The 20,044-nt window shown below is 48.6% G+C and overlaps 3 non-coding genes across 3 annotated transcripts; all 3 read right to left on the bottom strand.

Moving 5' to 3' along the window:
• Positions 1-12,635: 12,635 nt before the first annotated feature.
• On the bottom strand, positions 12,636-12,705 carry Trnam-cau (transfer RNA methionine (anticodon CAU)). The gene has a single exon. It is a non-coding gene; the product is annotated as a tRNA-Met (tRNA).
• Positions 12,706-15,667: 2,962 nt separating this feature from the next.
• Positions 15,668-15,737, bottom strand: Trnak-cuu (transfer RNA lysine (anticodon CUU)). Its single transcript has one exon. It is a non-coding gene; the product is annotated as a tRNA-Lys (tRNA).
• Positions 15,738-18,691: 2,954 nt separating this feature from the next.
• On the bottom strand, positions 18,692-18,761 carry Trnak-cuu (transfer RNA lysine (anticodon CUU)). Its single transcript has one exon. It is a non-coding gene; the product is annotated as a tRNA-Lys (tRNA).
• Between the last annotated feature and the right edge of the window lie 1,283 nt (positions 18,762-20,044).

The raw sequence follows: 20,044 nt of genomic DNA, 5'->3' as shown, positions 1-20,044 counted from the left end.
GTTCCGGCTGCCGGGGTGGTGGTACGGTCCCCGCGACCACCTCACTCAATAGTGGTACTAGCTTTACACTACCGTCTGCAGGACGTTCCCGTGGAAGTGTGTGTGTGTGTTTGAGGTTTACGGGCGCTAAACAGCGTGGTCATCAGCGCCCAAGCGCATAGAAACAGGAACACAGGCGGTGAAGGGACGAAGACGGACGCCGAACAAGGAGAACGGCTAAAAGACACAGGCCTGATGCAGTTCCAAATGCGCACATACAGAGGCAAAACAAGAGGAGAATAAACACACTAAAAAAGGAAAGGAAACACAAGGAAAAGAGAACAGATACCGAAGTGAAACAAGGAGGTAATCGTGACTGGCGGACCTCTTACCTAAAAACTGGGTGAGCCAGTCACCCAGCAGCACATTAAAACCTTCTCCCTAAAATCCGAGGCAACAGATTGGACAGGACACAAAACCGTAAAACCTTAACCACAGTCGCTGCGTCGTCTTGCAAAATAGAGGGCAAATCCGGTGGCAAGGAAACCACCGCCCTCTGGTCAGAGAATAAAAGACAGTCAAGTAAAATGTGGCGGACAGTAATCTGGACGCCACAAGCACTGCAGATTGGGGGGTCTTCCCGCCGGAGTAAAAAACCATGCGTGAAGGGACTGTGTCCAATGCGGAGGCGAGTGAGGAGAACCTCATCCCGCCTGTATGACTGGTAGGACGTACGCCATGGTCGCCTAGTGGCCTTTACCAGACGCAGCTTATTGTCAGAAACTGCCAACCACTCCTCTTCCCATTGATGCATAACACGAAAACGCAAAAGGGAGGTTACAGCATGGAGGGGGACGGCACATTCAACAACGTGAGGGAGGGAACATGCATCTTTGGCAGCCACATCCGCCAGTTCGTTGCCCCTAATACCCACGTGCCCCGGCACCCAGCAGAAGGAAACCGCCTTCCCCTGCCGTTGCAGGTGGAGTAGGGCATCATGGATGTTCTGGACGACCGTATCCGCTGGGTACAAGTGTTGAATGGTCTGAAGGGCACTCAGGGAGTCAGAACAGATGAGGAACTTAATACTGGGAACACATCTCATCTGCTCCAATGCCCGCAGTATTGCAAACAATTCGGCATCGAGGATGGTAAACACCGCAGGAAGCCGTAACTTGACTACTCGATCAGGGAAAACAACAGCACAACCAACAGTGTCCCCCTGTTTAGAGCCATCTGTGAATACAGGTACATGGTCCGGATGCTGGTTTAAAATATCGTAAAATAAGGAGGTAAAAACAAACGCCGGAGTGCAGTTCCTCCGGTTCTCCGACAAGTCTAAGAGGACACTGGGCCTCTGGAGCAACCAGGGAGGCAGGCGAGTAAAGCCTTGTCGTTGGGGGGCCACACGCTCCACACCAAGGGACTCAAGCAAATGCTTGGCACGAATCCCAAATGGTTTTGTTGCCCTGGGACGACTGGAAAAGAGACGTTCCATAGGCGGTCGGGCAACGGTAGGGTACGCAGGGGAGGTAGGACAGGCAAGGAAATGACACACCCGTCGCACCATGAGGAGTTTCCGCCGGATGGCGAGCGGCGGTTCCCCTGCCTCAACACACAGGCTGGGGATGGGACTGGTACGGAAGGCACCAGTGGCCAGCCTGATACCCTCATGGTGTACTGCGTCAAGGATCTTCAGATACGAAGGCCTTGCTGACCCATACACGGTGCAAGCATAGTCAAGACGCGATCGGACGAAAGCCCTATAAAACTGCAGCAGACGCGCCCGATCTGCTCCCCAGGACCGATGGCTCAGACACTTCAAAATATTCAGTGCCTTCAGGGCCCGCACCTTGAGGTCTTTAAGGTGAGGCAACCACGACAACTTGGAATCAAAAGTGAGGCCCAGGAACCTCACAGTGTCTCTAAAAGGAAGAACGGTGTCCCTCAGACGCAATTCAGGGGAGGTAAAAAGACGCCGAGAACGATTAAAATGAACACACACAGATTTGTCTGCAGAAAAGGTAAAACCCGTCTTTGCAGTCCATGCCTCTAAGCGCTTTATCGTAAGCTGTAACTGCCGACTAGCACTGACAAGACTGGAGGAAGAACAGAAAACAGCAAAATCGTCCACAAACAAGGAGCATTGGGCAGGACTCCGGATAGTGGACGTGATACTGTTAATAGCAACGGCAAAGAGGGTGACACTTAAAACGCTGCCCTGAGGAACACCATTCTCCTGCACGTACAAATCCGATAGCACATTACCAACCCGATACCGAAAGAGGCGGTGTGAAAGAAAGGACCGAATGAAGATGGGGAGACGGCCACGAAAGCCCCACTCATGGAGTTGATTGAGGATAAGGCGGCGCCAAGTAGTGTCATACGCCTTATTAATGTCAAAGAAGACCCCTAGACAATGCTGGTTACGTAGAAAGGCCTGCTGGATGGCGGCCTCAAGCAGGGTCAAGTTGTCTATAGTGGAACGACATCTCCGAAAGCCACACTGAGAGGGGCTAAGGAGCTGCCTGGTCTCGAGCAGCCAAACCAGGCGGCGGTTGACCATGCGTTCCAACGTCTTCCCAACACAGCTCGTCAAGGCAATACTCCGATAACTACTGGGATGCGTTCGGTCCTTCCCTGGTTTGAGGAGGGGAATCAAAATTGCCTCCCTCCACGAGTCAGGGTACGTGCCAGATAACCATATCATATTGAAACAGTTCAGGAGAACTTCCTTGGATGGCAGCGACAGGTGCCGCAGCATGCTGTACCGGATTTGATCATGACCAGGCGCAGTATCATGAGCCACAGACAGCGCAGAATCCAGTTCCCACATTGTGAAGGGGCAGTTATAGGGTTCAGAATTTAGAGACCGGAAGTCCAAGTGACCCCTTTCGATGGCAGTGCGGTAGCGGCAGAAATCTGGATCACAGTTAATAGTGGCGGTAGATTCCGCAAAATGCATGGCCAGTGTCTGGGCAATGTCTCTCGGCGCCGTGAGGAGACATCCCTGATGCAGCAATGCCGTGACAGGTAGCTGGCTGAGTTTCCCGGAAATCCTCCTGATGGCTTCCCATACTTTCGTAGAACTAGTGGAGCGAGAGATGGAATTCAAGAACGATTGCCATGACCGTCGTTTGCTCTCTTTAATCACCCGCCGCGCTCTGGCCCTTGCCACTCGAAAGGCCGCAAGATTGTCAGCTGAGGGACGGCACTTGAAGCGGCGCAGTGCTGCACGGCGGGCGCGGATGGCTGAGTGGCACTCAGTGGTCCACCAAGGGACAGGACGCCTCTTGGGATGACCGTATGACCGTGGGATGGACAATTCAGCAGCATGAGAGATCACGGCTGCAACATGGTCTACCCATTCGTGGACGCTGGTACGGTGTTCCAAAACAGCCAGTTGGCTGAAAAGTGTCCAGTCAGCTCTGCAAAGGTGCCACCGGGGCGGCACTGGTAATGCCACAGCCTCATCCAGGAGGCGAATCCAGAGGGGGAAGTGGTCACTAGAATGGAGGTCAGCTGCAGCCTCCCACAGAGCAGAATCCGCGAGTGCTGGAGAGCAAAAGGAAAGGTCAATAGCCGATGACGATCCGGAAGCAGTACAGAAATGAGTGGGAGCACCAGAGTTGAGGAGGCACAGTTCTTCAGACATCATGACGCTTTCCAGAATGCGACCCCTGGGGCAAGTAGTCGGAGAGCCCCATAAGACATTATGAGCGTTGAAGTCCCCCAGAAGAAGAAACGGGCGAGGGAGTTGGCTAATAAGGTCCATGAGAGCCTCAGTGTCTATCGCATCCGGAGGTGGTAAATAAACAGAACAGACTGTGAGCCTCCGACCCACAAGAATGTCAACTGCAACTGCTTGCAAGTCGGTGACGAGAGGGAGCTCAGATGAGGGGTGCACATCACGGACAAAAACTGCAACACCACCCTTTGCCCTTTGCCCCGTCAGCTCATCTTTTCGATATGCGGTATAGCCGCGTAAAGAAGGAGAATCAGTGGCCCGAAAATGTGTCTCTTGGAGACATAAGCACAATGGGCACTCTCGTATGAGGAGTTGTAATTCGGCCACATGCGTCCTGAAACCATTCAGGTTCCACTGTAATATGGGAGCCAGTGATCAGGGTGGCTGAACTTTCACCCTGCCTCTGTGCTTTGGAGGAGAGACCGTACTGGCCGGAGATTTATTCCTGGGGCGAGAAGATCGCCCCCGGTCGACATCAATGTCCATAAGATCCGATGACGACCCACGGGAGATGTCAGACAGCACGATGGCATCATCATCGGACCGACGCTGACTAGTCTCCTCAGGTGGCAGAACCTTCATCTTCTGAGGCTTTGTCTTGGGGGGCTTGGAATGCAGAGCCTTGTCAACAGTTGGAGGTTGACTCGCCTGGGCAGAAGGCGCCATATGGGGGGAGGCTGGAAGTACCTCAATGTCAGCAACCACGGCCTTGTCCGATGTAGCGGGGAGAGCCGCAGGTTGCAAAATAACCGCAGCAGCACAAGTGCACTGGCAAGCGCAGGTTTTAGTGCTAACACTAGCAACCTCCGTTTGTGTAGCAACAGTGGCCAGTTGTACCGGTTTTTTGAGAGCGGAAGCGAAAGATGTGGAAAACACAGGAGGTTGCATGGCCTTAAAGATCTTCTTGGCCTCACCATAGGGGATGCGCTTAGATGTTTTAATCTCCTGTACCTTCCGCTCTTCGAGATAGATGGGGCAGATCCGGCTCCAGACAGGGTGACTCCCAGAGCAATTCACGCACTTCACAGGCGATGAACAATCGGCTCCGTCATGGGCAGGCTGACCACATTTACCACACGTGGCTATTCCATTGCACCCCAACGTAGTATGCCCAAAGCGCTGACATTTAAAACAGCGCATTGGGTTGGGGAAATATGGCCGTACGGACAAACGTAAGAACCCCGCTTTAACATGCTCCGGCAGTCTCGGGCAACTGAATGTGAGAATAAACGAGTCAGATTTGACGAGGTCCCCATTGACTCGTTTCATAATGTGCTGCACGTCAACAATTCCTTCGTCAGCCCACTCAGATTTTAGCACGTCTATGGGGATATCCACCAAGTCCCTACACGTCACAACACCCTTACTATAGTTCAAAGTGGAGTGGAGCTCGGTCTCGACAGCGTACTCTCCTAGACAATTTGCTTTCCGAAGGGCAGCGACTTGACGGGAACTAGAAGTTTCAACTAACAGAGTCCCATTGCGCAGTCGCTTTACAGATTTCAGTGTTCCTGCAATTCCCTCAAGACCCTTGTGGATGTAAAAGGGAGAAACCCTCTCAAAGCTACCCTCCTTCCTTTTAATAATCAAAAACACATTCTGATTATCAGCATGTGCTCCGTTACTACATTCTGTTAAATCTCTAGCAACACCAGACCCTGGAGGACTCGCAGCGCGTAGCCGCTTTTTCGATTGGGTGTGTTTTCCTACCAGCGGCCCACCCAAGCCACTGGTAGGGGGAAATGTAGAGGTCGAAGGGTCCATTGTGGTCCCACGAGCAGCTAGGGAACTAAAAGTCCGCTCAGACAGAGCCCCGCGTGCCTGAGTAAGCCTTATACAACTGGGGTGCGGCAGGTGCCCCAGAGGTTGCCCGCTTGCGACTGTTCCACCCCAACAGCCATGCATCTTCTAGGCGCGGAGCACACCGAAAGATTGAGTGGTTTTTATAGAGGTTGGCCTTCCTCGCAATCCAGGCGGTCAAGCCAAGATTACCATTCCCCGCAGCACACAACATTTCACCGCCGCGCCGTACGGTGGTCGCTGAAGCATGTCCGGGGGTTACGGTGACAGGACACTGGCGGCGCAGACCAGTCCCCAGCTCAGGACCCCGGGGTCGCCAAGCCCGTACTCAGCAAGTGAATGCTGAGCCCCTGGGGGGGTTCCCGTGGAAGTTGAAATGGACGTCTACGTGTACAGTTCATCCGCAGATGTTCAGTTGAATGGCAGATCGAACAGGTAAGTTACCTGTGCACGACAGCCGCCAATGGCAACATACGAAGGTATATGCTTTTTCAAATCTACACGTACACTGCGCACCCCGCTGTTAACTTGGTAGCGATAGGCACTCGACCATTTTTCATTTGTAACTGACAAAACAGCGCCGTACAGTGACAGAGAACGTGCAATCAGATCATTAGGGCACTCAGGTGGCACATTAAATACCCTGACGGTCCTTACTCCGTATCCCGAAGGCACGATTTGGACATTACTAATACTGCCATCATTATGACGGAATGGTCTCACACCAATATGCTCCTCAGCGAATTTCTCGTAAGTGTCACTCGAAATAAATTTGATAAATAACGAGTACTGCACAAAGTCCAACTGGAATGTGTCGACTATATCTTCAGGCAATTTCAAATCCTCACAGATCCACTCATGAATTTCAAACGCCGTCGGTCGCAGGGCAGCGCGATCGAAAACACACTGAACGCTGTTCGCTCTGTTAATTGTCGACATCTTACTTACAACAGTTATACAGAAACAAACGTTAACAGCGCTCGCACACGCTGCTCAGCTCTCCACCTCAGCACTGCTCGCGACGTAAACACTGGCCCGCGCTACCGCCCGTCAACGCGCGATGTGCACTGGCCGAGTGCCGGAACACGACTGTAGGAGTCTCACGCTCTACCGACTGAGCTAGCCGGCAGCCTCGGTTAATACCTGCCAGGTAGCACGTCACATAGTACTCGTTTGGGTTGGGTGGTCCCATACAGAATCTCTCCATGCTGCCTAATGCTTTCCTAACGTCACACTCGTCACGTACTTCACTTTTATTTCATAATCATTTCTGAGAGGTAAAGGAATTGCATGAAAACATGCAGAGCTAGTGGCGTCAAAATTAACACACATATTTGATGTGACTCAAAAGCCGAACGAGTTACTCTCCGACGCTGTTTTAGATGTGCAAGTGCCATTCAAAACTCGCGGTGACGGCACCCTGCCGACCATTTCGCTAGTTAACACCGGTCTTGTTGTGTGTGTTTCAAGATCAAGAACAACTCCAAGCAAAAAATTGACAACAGCAACATTCAGACGGTTTCGTACTGCTCAATTGCTACATCAAAACGGTATGTTTCTTTTTCAGAATTGGAAAAACACGAGCGTGACAGGATTCGAGTCTGTAATCTTCAGATCCGAAGTCCGACGCCTGATCCATTAGGCCACACGGTCACTGACGACGAACTATAACTTCTATACGACTCATCTCGAAACGCTCACACACTGAGGAATTGTGTTTTCGTTCTGCACAGCCGCTGCCCCTTGCTCTTTCCCACCCATTCGTTACATTCAACCTCTTACGAGACCGACCAAATATAGACTGGGAAACAAGACCACACACTTTGTGCATTCGGAATCGAAGGCAGGGCGTCCCTCGCCGCATTTCCTACGATGGCCATTTGCTACTTCTGCAGAAGCGGCGACGACGACGAGGACGACGACGACTACGACGACGACGACCGCGAGAGGCTCTGAGATATGTGAGAAATACATGTATAAAATGTAATTCAGACTGCTTCGTCCCACCTTATGCTGTACCGCTTTGGCAAATGCTTTATCTGCGCCATTCGCCTTAATCACATCTGAGAGTAATTCTTAATAAAACGCCTGTCGCTAATTGTTCGTCATCAAAGCAATGTTTGCTGTACGGCCACGACGCGCAACTGATTTCCAAAATTCCTCTACCTACTCTGAGGATGGAACTTACCACCCCTAGTTTACTACACCAGAGCTCTACCACTGAGCTAAAGGGTCGCGGCCTAGCGGTACTCTTGCGTACTTCGGCCTTACGGTCGCCTGCTTCATCAGACTTCAGCTGAGAACACTTCATATTAGCTTCTAATATTTGCAGCTATGGCGACCCATTACTGCTTGGCTACACATCTGACACGTAACCGATGTGCTCTCCAAACAACAACACTTGCATTTCAGAACATGTCTTTCACACATGTCTACAAAATCACCTTCACCTTCAAATACAGTTTCCTTGCTACTGTTTAAAGTTGCTATTTACATGACATCACGTTAATCAGAAAAACGGTAATTTACATCTGCAGCGGAACAAAATTCCGTTTGTCTCAGTGTGGGGCTCGAACCCACAACCCTAGGATTATGAGTCCCGCGCTCTACCTACCGAGCTAGCCGGCTGCCTCGGTTAACACCTGCCAAGTAGAACGCCACACAGTACTCGTTTGGGTTGGGTGGTCCCATACAGAATCTCTCCATGCTGCCTAATGTTTTCCTAACGTCACACTCGTCACGTACTTCACTTTTATTTCATAATAATTTCTGAGAGGTAAAGGAATTGCATGATAACATGCAGAGCTAGTGGCGTCAAAATTAACACACATACTTGATGTGACTCAAAAGCCGAACGAGTTACTCTCCGACGTTGTTTTAGATGTGCAAGTGCCATTCAAAACTCGCGGTGACGGCACCCTGCCGACCATTTCGCTAGTTAACACCGGTCTTGTTGTGTGTGTTTCAAGATCAAGAGCAACTCCAAGCAAAAAATTGACAACAGCAACATTCACACGGTTTCGTACTGCTCAATTGCTACATCAAAACGGTATGTTTCTTTTTCAGAATTGGAAAAACACAAGCGTGACAGGATTCGAGCCTGTAATCTTCAGATCCGAAGTCCGACACCTGGTCCATTAGGCCACACGGTCACTGACGACCAACTATAACTTGTATACGACTCATCTCGAAACGCTCACACTCTGAGGAATTGGTTTTCGTTCTGCACAGCCGCTGCCCCTTGCTCTTTCCCACCCATTCGTTACCTTCAACCTCTTACGAGACCGACCAAATTAAGACTGGGAAACAAGACCACACACTTTGTGCATTCGGAATCGAAGGCAGGGCGTCCCTCGCCGCATTTCCTACGACGGCCATTTGCTACTTCTGCAGAAGCGGCGGCGGCGACGACGACGACGACGACGACGACGACGACGACGACGACGACGACGACGCCCGCGAGAGGCTCTGAGATATGTGAGAAATACATGTATAAAATGTAATTCAGACTGCCTTCTCCCACCTTATGCTGTACCGCTTTGGCAAATGCTTTATCTGCGCCATTCGCCTTAATCACATCTGAGAGTAATTCTTAATAAAACGCCTGTCGCTATTTGTTCGTCATCACAGGTACTGTTTGCTATACGGCCACGACGCGAAACTGATTTCCAAAATTCGTCTTCCTCCTCTGAGGATGGAACTTACGACCCCTGGTTTACTACACCAGTGCACTACCACTGAGCTAAAGAAGGACCGGCCTAGCGGTAACCTTACGTACTTCGGCATTACGGTCGCCTGCATCATCAGACTTCAGCTGACAACACTTCATATTTGCTTCTAATATTTGCAGCTATGGCGACCCATTACTGCTTGGCTACACATCTGACACGTAACCGATGTGCTCTCCAAACAACAACTCTTGCATTTCAGAACATGTCTTACACACATGTCTACAAAATCACCTTCACCTTCAAATACAGTTTCCTTGCGACTGGCAGAGACGTAGGCAAAGTTTAAAGTTGCTATTTACATTACATCACGTTAATCAGAAAAACGGTAATTTACATCTGCAGCGGAACAAAATTCCGTTTCTCTCAATGTGGGGCTGGAACCTACGACCCTGGGATTAAGAGTCTCGCGCTCTACCTACTGAGCTAGCCGGCTGCCTCGGTTAATACCTGCCAAGTAGAACGCCACACAGTACTCGTTTGGGTTGGGTGGTCCCATACAGAATCTCTCCATGCTGCCTAATGTTTTCCTAACGTCACACTCGTCACGTACTTCACTTTTATTTCATAATCGTTTCTGAGAGGTAAAGGAATTGCATGACAACATGCAGAGCTAGTGGCGTCTAAATTAACACACATACTTGATGTGACTCAAAAGCCGAACGAGTTACTTTCCGACGTTGTTTTAGATGTGCAAGTGCCATTCAAAACTCGCGGTGACGGCACCCTGCCGACCATTTCGCTAGTTAACACCGGTCTAGTTGTGTGTGTTTCAAGCTCAAGAGCAACTCCAAGCAAAAAATTGTCAACAGCAACATTCAGACGGTTTCGTACTGCTCAATTGCTACATCAAAACGGTATGTTTCTTTTTCAGAATTGGAAAAACACGAGCGTGACAGGATTCGAGCATGTAATCTTCAGATCCGAAGTCCGACGCCTGCTCCATTAGGCCACACGATCACTGACGACCAACTATAACTTGTATACGACTCATCTCGAAACGCTCACACTCTGGGGAATTGTGTTTTCGTTCTGCACAGCCGCTGCCCCTTGCTCTTTCCCACCCATTCGTTACATTCAACCTCTTACGAGACCGACCAAATTAAGACTGGGAAACAAGACCACACACTTTGTGCATTCGGAATCGAAGGCAGGGCGTCCCTCGCCGCATTTCCTACGATGGCCATTTGCTACTTCTGCAGAAGCGGTGGCGGCGACGACGACGACGACGACGACGACGACGACGACGACCGCGAGAGGTTCTGAGATATGTGAGAAATACATGTATAAAATGTAATTCAGACTGCTTCGTCCCACCTTATGCTGTACAGCTTTGGCAAATGCTTTATCTGCGCCATTTGCCTTAATCACATCTGAGAGTAATTCTTAATAAAACGCCTGTCGCTAATTGTTCGTCATCACAGATACTGTTTGCTATACGGCCACGACGCGAAACTGATTTCCAAAATTCGTCTTCCTCCTCTGAGGATGGAACTTACGACCCCTGGTTTTCTACACCAGTGCTCTACCACTGGGCTAAAGTGGCGTGGACTAGCGGTACTCTTGCGTACTTCGGCCTTACGGTCGGCTGCATCATCAGACTTCAACTGACAACACTTCATATTTGCTTCTATTATTTGCAGCTATGGCGACCCATTACTGATTGGCTAAACATCTGACACGTAACCGATGTGCTCTCCAAACAACAACACTTGCATTTCAGAACATGTCTTTCACACATGTCTACAAAATCACCTTCACCTTCAAATACAGTTTCCTTGCGACTGACAGAGACGTAGGCAAAGTTTAAAGTTGCTACTTACATTACATCACGTTAATCAGAATAACGGTAATTTACATCTGCAGCGGACCAAAATTCCGTTTGTCTCTGTGTGGGGCTCGAACCCACGACCCTGGAATTAAGAGTCGCACGCTCTACAGACTAAGCTAGCCGGCTGCCTCGGTTTGTACCTGCCAGGTAGCACGTCACACAGTACTCGTTTGGGTTGGGTGGTCCCATACAGAATCTCTCCATGCTGCCTAATGCTTTCCTAACGTCACACTCGGCACGTACTTCACTTTTATTTCATAATCATTTCTGAGAGGTAAAGGAATTGCATGAAAACATGCAGAGCTAGTGGCGTCAAAATTAACGCACATACTTGATGTGACTCAAAAGCCGAACGAGTTACTTTCCGACGTTGTTTTAGATGTGCAAGTGCCAGTCAAAACTCGCGGTGACGGCACCCTGCCGACCATTTCGCTAGTTAACACCGGTCTTGTTGTGTGTGTTTCAAGCTCAAGAGCAACTCCAAGCAAAAAATTGTCAACAGCAACATTCAGATGGTTTCGTACTGCTCAATTGCTACATCAAAATGGTATGTTTCTTTTTCAGAATTGGAAAAACACGAGAGTGACAGGATTCGAGCCTGTAATCTTCAGATCCGAAGTCCGACGTCTGATCCATTAGGCCACACGGTCACTGACGACCAACTATAACTTGTATACGACTCATCTGGAAACGCTCACACTCTGAGGAATTGTGTTTTCGTTCTGCACAGCCGCTGCCCCTTGCTCTTTCCCACCTATTCGTTACATTCAACTTCTTACGAGACCGACCAAATATAGACTGGGCAACAAGACCACACACTTTGTGCATTCGGAATCGAAGGCAGGGCGTCCCACGCCGCATTTCCTACGATGGCCATTTACTACTTCTGTAGAAGCGGCGGCGACGACGACGACGACCGCGAGAGACTCTGGGATATGTGAGAAATACATCTATAAAATGTAATTCAGACTGCTTCGTCCCACCTTTTGCTGTACCGCTTTGGCAAATGCTTTATCTGCGCCATTCGCCTTTATCACATCTGAGAGTAATTCTTAATAAAACGCCTGTCGCTAATTGTTCGTCATCACGGATACTGTTTGCTATACGGCCACGACGCGAAACTGATTTCCAAAATTCGTCTACCTCCTCTGAGGATGGAACTTACCACCCCTGGTTTAGGATACCAGTGCTCTACCACTGAGCTAAAGAGGCGCGGCCTAGCGGTACTCTTGCGTACTTCGGCCTTACGGTCGCCTGCATCATCAGACTTCAGCTGACAACACTTCATATTAGCTTCTAATATTTGCAGCTATGGCGACCCATTACTGCTTGGCTAAACATCTGACACGTAACCGATGTGCTCTCCAAACAACAACACTTGCATTTCAGAACATGTTTTTCACACATGACTACAAAATCACCTTCACCCTCAAATACAGTTTCCTTGCGACTGACAGAGACGTAGGCAAAGTTTAAAGTTGCTACTTACATTACATCACGTTGAACAGAATAACGGTAATTTACATGTGCAGAGGACCAAAATTCCGTATGTCTTAGTGTGGGGCTCGAACCCACGACCCTGGGATTATGAGTCTCACGCTCTACCGACTGAGCCAGCCGGCTGCCTCGGTTAATACCTGCCAGGTAGCACGTCACACAGTACTCGTTTGGGTTGGGTGGTCCCATACAGAATCTCTCCATGCTGCCTAATGCTTTCCTAACGTCACACTCGTCACGTACTTCACTTTTATTTCATAATCATTTCTGAGAGGTAAAGGAATTGCATGAAAACATGCAGAGCTAGTGGCGTCAAAATTAACACACATACTTGATGTGACTCAAAAGCCGAACGAGTTACTTTCCGACGTTGTTTTAGATGTGCAAGTGCCAGTCAAAACTCGCGGTGACGGCACCCTGCCGACCATTTCGCTAGTTAACACCGGTCTTGTTGTGTGTGTTTCAAGCTCAAGAGCAACTCCAAGCAAAAAATTGTCAACAGCAACATTCAGACGGTTTCGTACTGCTCAATTGCTACATCAAAACGGTATGTTTCTTTTTCAGAATTGGAAAAACACGAGCGTGACAGGATTCGAGCATGTAATCTTCAGATCCGAAGTCCGACGCCTGCTCCATTAGGCCACACGGTCACTGACGACCAACTATAACTTGTATACGACTCATCTCGAAACGCTCACACTCTGGGGTTTGTGTTTTCGTTCTGCACAGCCGCTGCCCCTTGCTCTTTCCCACCCATTCGTTACATTCAACCTCTTACGAGACCGACCAAATTAAGACTGGGAAACAAGACCACACACTTTGTGCATTCGGAATCGAAGGCAGGGCGTCCCTCGCCGCATTTCCTACGATGGCCATTTGCTACTTCTGCAGAAGCGGTGGCGGCGGCGACGACGACGACGACGACGACGACGACCGCGAGAGGCTCTGAGATATGTGAGAAATACATGTATAAAATGTAATTCAGACTGCTTCGTCCCACCTTATGCTTTACCGCTTTGGCAAATGCTTTATCTGCGCCATTTGCCTTAATCACATCTGAGAGTAATTCTTAATAAAACGCCTGTCGCTAATTGTTCGTCATCACAGATACTGTTTGCTATACGGCCACGACGCGAAACTGATTTCCAAAATTCGTCTTCCTCCTCTGAGGATGGAACTTACGACCCCTGGTTTTCTACACCAGTGCTCTACCACTGGGCTAAAGTGGCGTGGACTAGCGGTACTCTTGCGTACTTCGGCCTTACGGTCGGCTACATCATCAGACTTCAACTGACAACACTTCATATTTGCCTCTATTATTTGCAGCTATGGCGACCCATTACTGATTGGCTAAACATCTGACACGTAACCGATGTGCTCTCCAAACAACAACACTTGCATTTCAGAACATGTCTTTCACACATGTCTACAAAATCACCTTCACCTTCAAATACAGTTTCCTTGCGACTGACAGAGACGTAGGCAAAGTTTAAAGTTGCTATTTACATTACATCACGTTAATCAGAAAAACGGTAATTTACATCTGCAGCGGAACAAAATTCCGTTTGTCTCAGTTTGGGGCTCGTACCCACGACCCTGGGATTAAGGGTCTCACGCTCTAGTGACTGAGCTAGCCGGCTGCCTCAGTTAATACCTGCTAGGTAGCACGTCACACAGTACTCGTTTGGGTTGGGTGGTCCCATACAGAATCTCTCCATGCTACCTAATGCTTTCCTAACGTCACACTCGTCACGTACTTCACTTTTATTTCATAATCATTTCTGAGAGGTAAAGGAATTGCATGAAAACATGCAGAGCTAGTGGCGTCAAAATTAACACACATACTTGATGTGACTCAAAAGCCGAACGAGTTACTTTCCGACGTTGTTTTAGATGTGCAAGTGCCAGTCAAAACTCGCGGTGACGGCACCCTGCCGACCATTTCGCTAGTTAACACCGGTCTTGTTGTGTGTGTTTCAAGCTCAAGAGCAACTCCAAGCAAAAAATTGTCAACAGCAACATTCAGACGGTTTCGTACTGCTCAATTGCTACATCAAAACGGCGTGTTTCTTTTTCAGAATTGGAAAAACACGAGCGTGACAGGATTCGAGCCTGTAATCTTCAGATCCGAAGTCCGACGTCTGATCCATTAGGCCACACGGTCACTGACGACCAACTATAACTTGTATACGACTCATCTGGAAACGCTCACACTCTGAGGCATTGTGTTTTCGTTCTGCACAGCCGCTGCCCCTTGCTCTTTCCCACCTATTCGTTACATTCAACTTCTTACGAGACCGACCAAATATAGACTGGGAAACAAGACCACACACTTTGTGCATTCGGAATCGAAGGCAGGGCGTCCCACGCCGCATTTCCTACGATGGCCATTTGCTACTTCTGTAGAAGCGGCGGCGACGACGACGACGACGAAGACGACGACGACGACGACCGCGAGAGACTCTGAGATATGTGAGAAATACATCTATAAAATGTAATTCAGACTGCTTCGTCCCACCTTATGCTGTACCGCTTTGGCAAATGCTTTATCTGCGCCATTCGCCTTTATCACATCTGAGAGTAATTCTTAATAAAACGCCTGTCGATAATTGTTCGTCATCACGGATACTGTTTGCTATACGGCCACGACGCGAAACTGATTTCCAAAATTCGTCTACCTCCTCTGAGGATGGAACTTACCACCCCTGGTTTAGGATACCAGTGCTCTACCACTGAGCTAAAGAGGCACGGCCTAGCGGTACTCTTGCGTACTTCGGCCTTACGGTCGCCTGCATCATCAGACTTCAGCTGACAACACTTCATATTAGCTTCTAATATTTGCAGCTATGGCGACCCATTACTGCTTGGCTAAACATCTGACACGTAACCGATGTGCTCTCCAAACAACAACACTTGCATTTCAGAACATGGCTTTCACACATGTCTACAAAATCACCTTCACCCTCAAATACAGTTTCCTTGCGACTGACAGGGACGTAGGCAAAGTTTAAAGTTGCTACTTACATTACATCACGTTAAACAGAATAACGGTAATTTACATCTGCAGCGGACCAAAATTCCGTATGTCTTAGTGTGGGGCTCGAACCCACGACCCTGGGATTAAGAGTCTCACGCTCTACCGACTGAGCTAGCCGGCTGCATCAGTTAATACCTGCCAGGTAGCACGTCACACAGTACTCGTTTGGGTTGGGTGGTCCCATACAGAATCTCTCCATGCTGCCTAATGCTTTCCTAACGTCACACTCGTCACGTACTTCACTTTTATTTCATAATCATTTCTGAGAGGTAAAGGAATTGCATGAAAACATGCAGAGCTAGTGGCGTCAAAATTAACGCACATACTTGATGTGACTCAAAAGCCGAACGAGCTACTTTCCGACGTTGTTTTAGATGTGCAAGTGCCAGTCAAAACTCGCGGTGACGGCACCCTGCCGACCATTTCGCTAGTTAACACCGGTCTTGTTGTGTGTGTTTCAAGCTCAAGAGCAACTCCAAGCAAAAAATTGTCAACAGCAACATTCAGACGGTTTCGTACTGCTCAATTGCTACATCAAAACGGTATGTTTCTTTTTCAGAATTGGAAAAACACGATCGTGACAGCATGCAAACCTGTAATCTTCAGATCCGAAGACCGACGCATTATCCATTAGGCCACACGGTCACTGACGACCAACTATAACTTGTATACGACTCATCTCGAAACGCTCACACTCTGAGGAATTGTGATTTCGTTCTGCACAGCCGCTGCCCCTTGCTCTTTCCCACCCATTCGTTACATTCAACCTCTTACGAGACCGACCAAATATAGACTAGGAAACAAGACCACACACTTTGTGCATTCGGAATCGAAGGCAGGGCGTCCCTCGCCGCATTTCCTACGATGGCCATTTGCTACTTCTGCACAAGCGGCGGCAGCGGCGATGACGACGACGACGACCGCGAGAAACTCTGAGATACGTGAGAAATACATCTATAAAATGTAATTCAGACTGCCTCGTCCCACCTTATGCTGTACCGCTTTGGCAAATGCTTTATCTGCGCCATTCGCCTTAATCACATCTGAGAGTAATTCTTAATAAAACGCCTGTCGCTAATTGTTCGTCATCACAGATACTGTTTGCTAAACGGCCACGACGCGAAACTGATTTCCAAAATTCGTCCTCCTCCTCTGAGGATGGAACTTACGACCCCTGGTTTACTACACCAGTGCACTACCACTGAGCTAAAGAAGGACCGGCCTAGCGGTAATCTTGCGTACTTCAGCCTTACGGTCGGCTGCATCATCAGACTACAGCTGACAACACTTTATATTGCTTCTAATATTTGCAGCTATGGCGACAAATTACTGCTTGGCTACACATCTGACACGTAACCGATGTGCTCTCCAAACAACAACACTTGCATTTCAGAACATGTCTTTCACACATGTCTACAAAATCACCTTCACCTTCAAATACAGTTTCCTTGCGACTGACAGAAACGTAGGCAAATTTTAAAGTTGCTATTTACATTACATCACGTTAATTAGAAAAACGGTAATTTACATCTGCAGCGGAACAAAATTCCGTTTGTTTCAGTGTGGGACTCGAACCAACGACACTGGTTTTAAGAGTCACACGCTCTACCGACTGAGCTAGCCGGCTGCCTCGGTTAATACCTGCCAGGTAGAACGTCACACAGTACTCGTTTGGGTTGGGTGGTCCCATACTGAATCTCTCCATGCTGCCTAATGTTTTCCTAACGTCACACTCGTCACGAACTTCACTTTTATTTCATAATCATTTCTGAGAGGTAAAAGAATTGCATGACAACATGCAGAGCTAGTGGCGTCAAAATTAACACACATACTTGATGTGACTCAAAAGCCGAACGAGTTACTTTCCGACGTTGTTTTAGATGTGCAAGTGCCAGTCAAAACTCGCGGTGACGGCACCCTGCCGACCATTTCGCTAGTTAACACCGGTCTTGTTGTGTGTGTTTCAAGCTCAAGAGCAACTCCAAGCAAAAAATTGTCAACAGCAACATTCAGACGGTTTCGTACTGCTCAATTGCTACATCAAAACGGTGTGTTTCTTTTTCAGAATTGGAATAACACGAGCGTGACAGGATTCGAGCCTGTAATCTTCAGATCCGAAGTCCGACGTCTGATCCATTAGGCCACACGGTCACTGACGACCAACTATAACTTGTATACGACTCGTCTGGAAACGCTCACACTCTGAGGAATTGTGTTTTCGTTCTGCACAGCCGCTGCCCCTTGCTCTTTCCCACCTATTCGTTACATTCAACTTCTTACGAGACCGACCAAATATAGACTGGGAAACAAGGCCACACACTTTGTGCATTCGGAATCGAAGGCAGGGCGTCCCCTGCCGCATTTCCTACGATGGCCATTTGCTACTTCTGTAGAAGCGGCGGCGACGACGACGACGACGACGACGACGACGACGACGACCACGAGAGACTCTGAGATATGTGAGAAATACATCTATAAAATGTAATTCAGACTGCTTCGTCCCACCTTATGCTGTACCGCTTTGGCAAATGCTTTATCTGCGCCATTCGCCTTTATCACATCTGAGAGTAATTCCTAATAAAACGCCTGTCGCAATTTTTTCGTCATCACGGATACTGTTTGCTATACGGCCACGACGCGAAACTGATTTCCAAAATTCGTCTACCTCCTCTGAGGATGGAACTTACCACCCCTGGTTTAGGATACCAGTGCTCTACCACTGAGCTAAAGAGGCGCGGCCTAGCGGTACTCTTGCGTACTTCGGCCTTACGGTCGCCTGCATCATCAGACTTCAGCTGACAACACTTCATATTAGCTTCTAATATTTGCAGCTATGGCGACCCATTACTGCTTGGCTAAACATCTGACACGTAACCGATGTGCTCTCCAAACAACAACACTTGCATTTCAGAACATGTCTTTCACACATGTCTACAAAATCACCTTCACCTTCAAATACAGTTTCCTTGCGACTGACAGAGACGTAGGCAAAGTTTAAAGTTGCTACTTACATTACATCACGTTAAACAGAATAACGGTAATTTACATCTGCAGAGGACCAAAATTCCGTATGTCTTAATGTGGGGCTCGAACCCACGACCCTGGGATTAAGAGTCTCACGCTCTACCGACTGAGCTAGCCGGCTGCCTCGCTTAATACCTGCCAGGTAGCACGTCACACAGTACTCGTTTGGGTTGGGTGGTCCCATACAGAAACTCTCCATGCTGCCTAATGCTTTCCTCACGTCACACTCGTCACGTACTTCACTTTTATTTCATAATCATTTCTGAGAGGTAAAGGAATTGCATGAAAACATGCAGAGCTAGTATCGTCAAAATTAACACACATACTTGTTGTGACTCAAAAGCCGAACGAGTTACTTTCCGACGTTGTTTTAGATGTGCAAGTGCCAGTCGAAAGTCGTGGTGACGGCACCCTGCCGACCATTTCGCTAGTTAACACCGGTCTTGTTGTGTGTTTTTCAAGCTCAAGAGCAACTCCAAGCAAAAAATGGTCAACAGCAACATTCAGACGGTTTCGTACTGCTCATTTGCTACATTAAAACGGTATGTTTCTTTTTCAGAATTGGAAAAACACGAGCGTGACAGGATTCGAGCCTGTAATCTTCAGATCCGAAGTCCGACGTCTGATCCATTAGGCCACACGGTCACTGACGACCAACTATAACTTGTATACGACTCATCTCGAAACGCTCACACTCTGAGGAATTGTGTTTTCGTTCTGCACAGCCGCTGCCCCTTGCTCTTTCCCACCCATTCGTTACATTCAACTTCTTACGAGACCGACCAAATATAGACTGGGAAACAAGACCACACACTTTGTGCATTCGGAATCGAAGGCAGGGCGTCCCTCGCCGCATTTGCTACGATGGCCATTTGCTACTTCTGCAGAAGCGGCGGCGGCGGCGGCGGCGGCGGCGGCGGCGACGACGACGACGACGACGACGACGACCGCGAGAGGCTCTGAGATATGTGAGAAATACATCTATAAAATGTAATTCAGACTTCCTCGTCCCACCTTATGCTGTACCGCTTTGGCAAATGATTTATCTGCGCCATTCGCCTTAATCACACCTGAGAGTAATTCTTAATAAAACCCAGTCACTAATTGTTCGTCATCACAGATACTGTTTGCTATACGGCCACAACGCGAAACTGATTTCCAAACTTCGTCTTCCTCCTCTGAGGATGGAACTTACCAACCCTGGTTTACTACACCAGTGCTCTACCACAGAGCTAAAGAAGAGCGGCCAAGCGGCACTCTTGCGTACTTCGGCCTTACGGTCGCATGCATCATCAGACTTCAGCTGACAACACTTCATATTAGCTTCTAATATTTGCAGCTATGGCGACCCATTACTGCTTGGCTACACATCTGACACGAAACCGATGTGCTCTCCAAAT

The sequence above is a fragment of the Schistocerca gregaria genome, chromosome 1 (genome assembly GCF_023897955.1).
Source record: "Schistocerca gregaria isolate iqSchGreg1 chromosome 1, iqSchGreg1.2, whole genome shotgun sequence".
NCBI classification, from domain to species: domain Eukaryota; kingdom Metazoa; phylum Arthropoda; class Insecta; order Orthoptera; family Acrididae; genus Schistocerca; species Schistocerca gregaria.
Note: the sequence above shows the minus strand (reverse complement) of the source record. Positions and strands in the feature narration are given on the sequence as shown.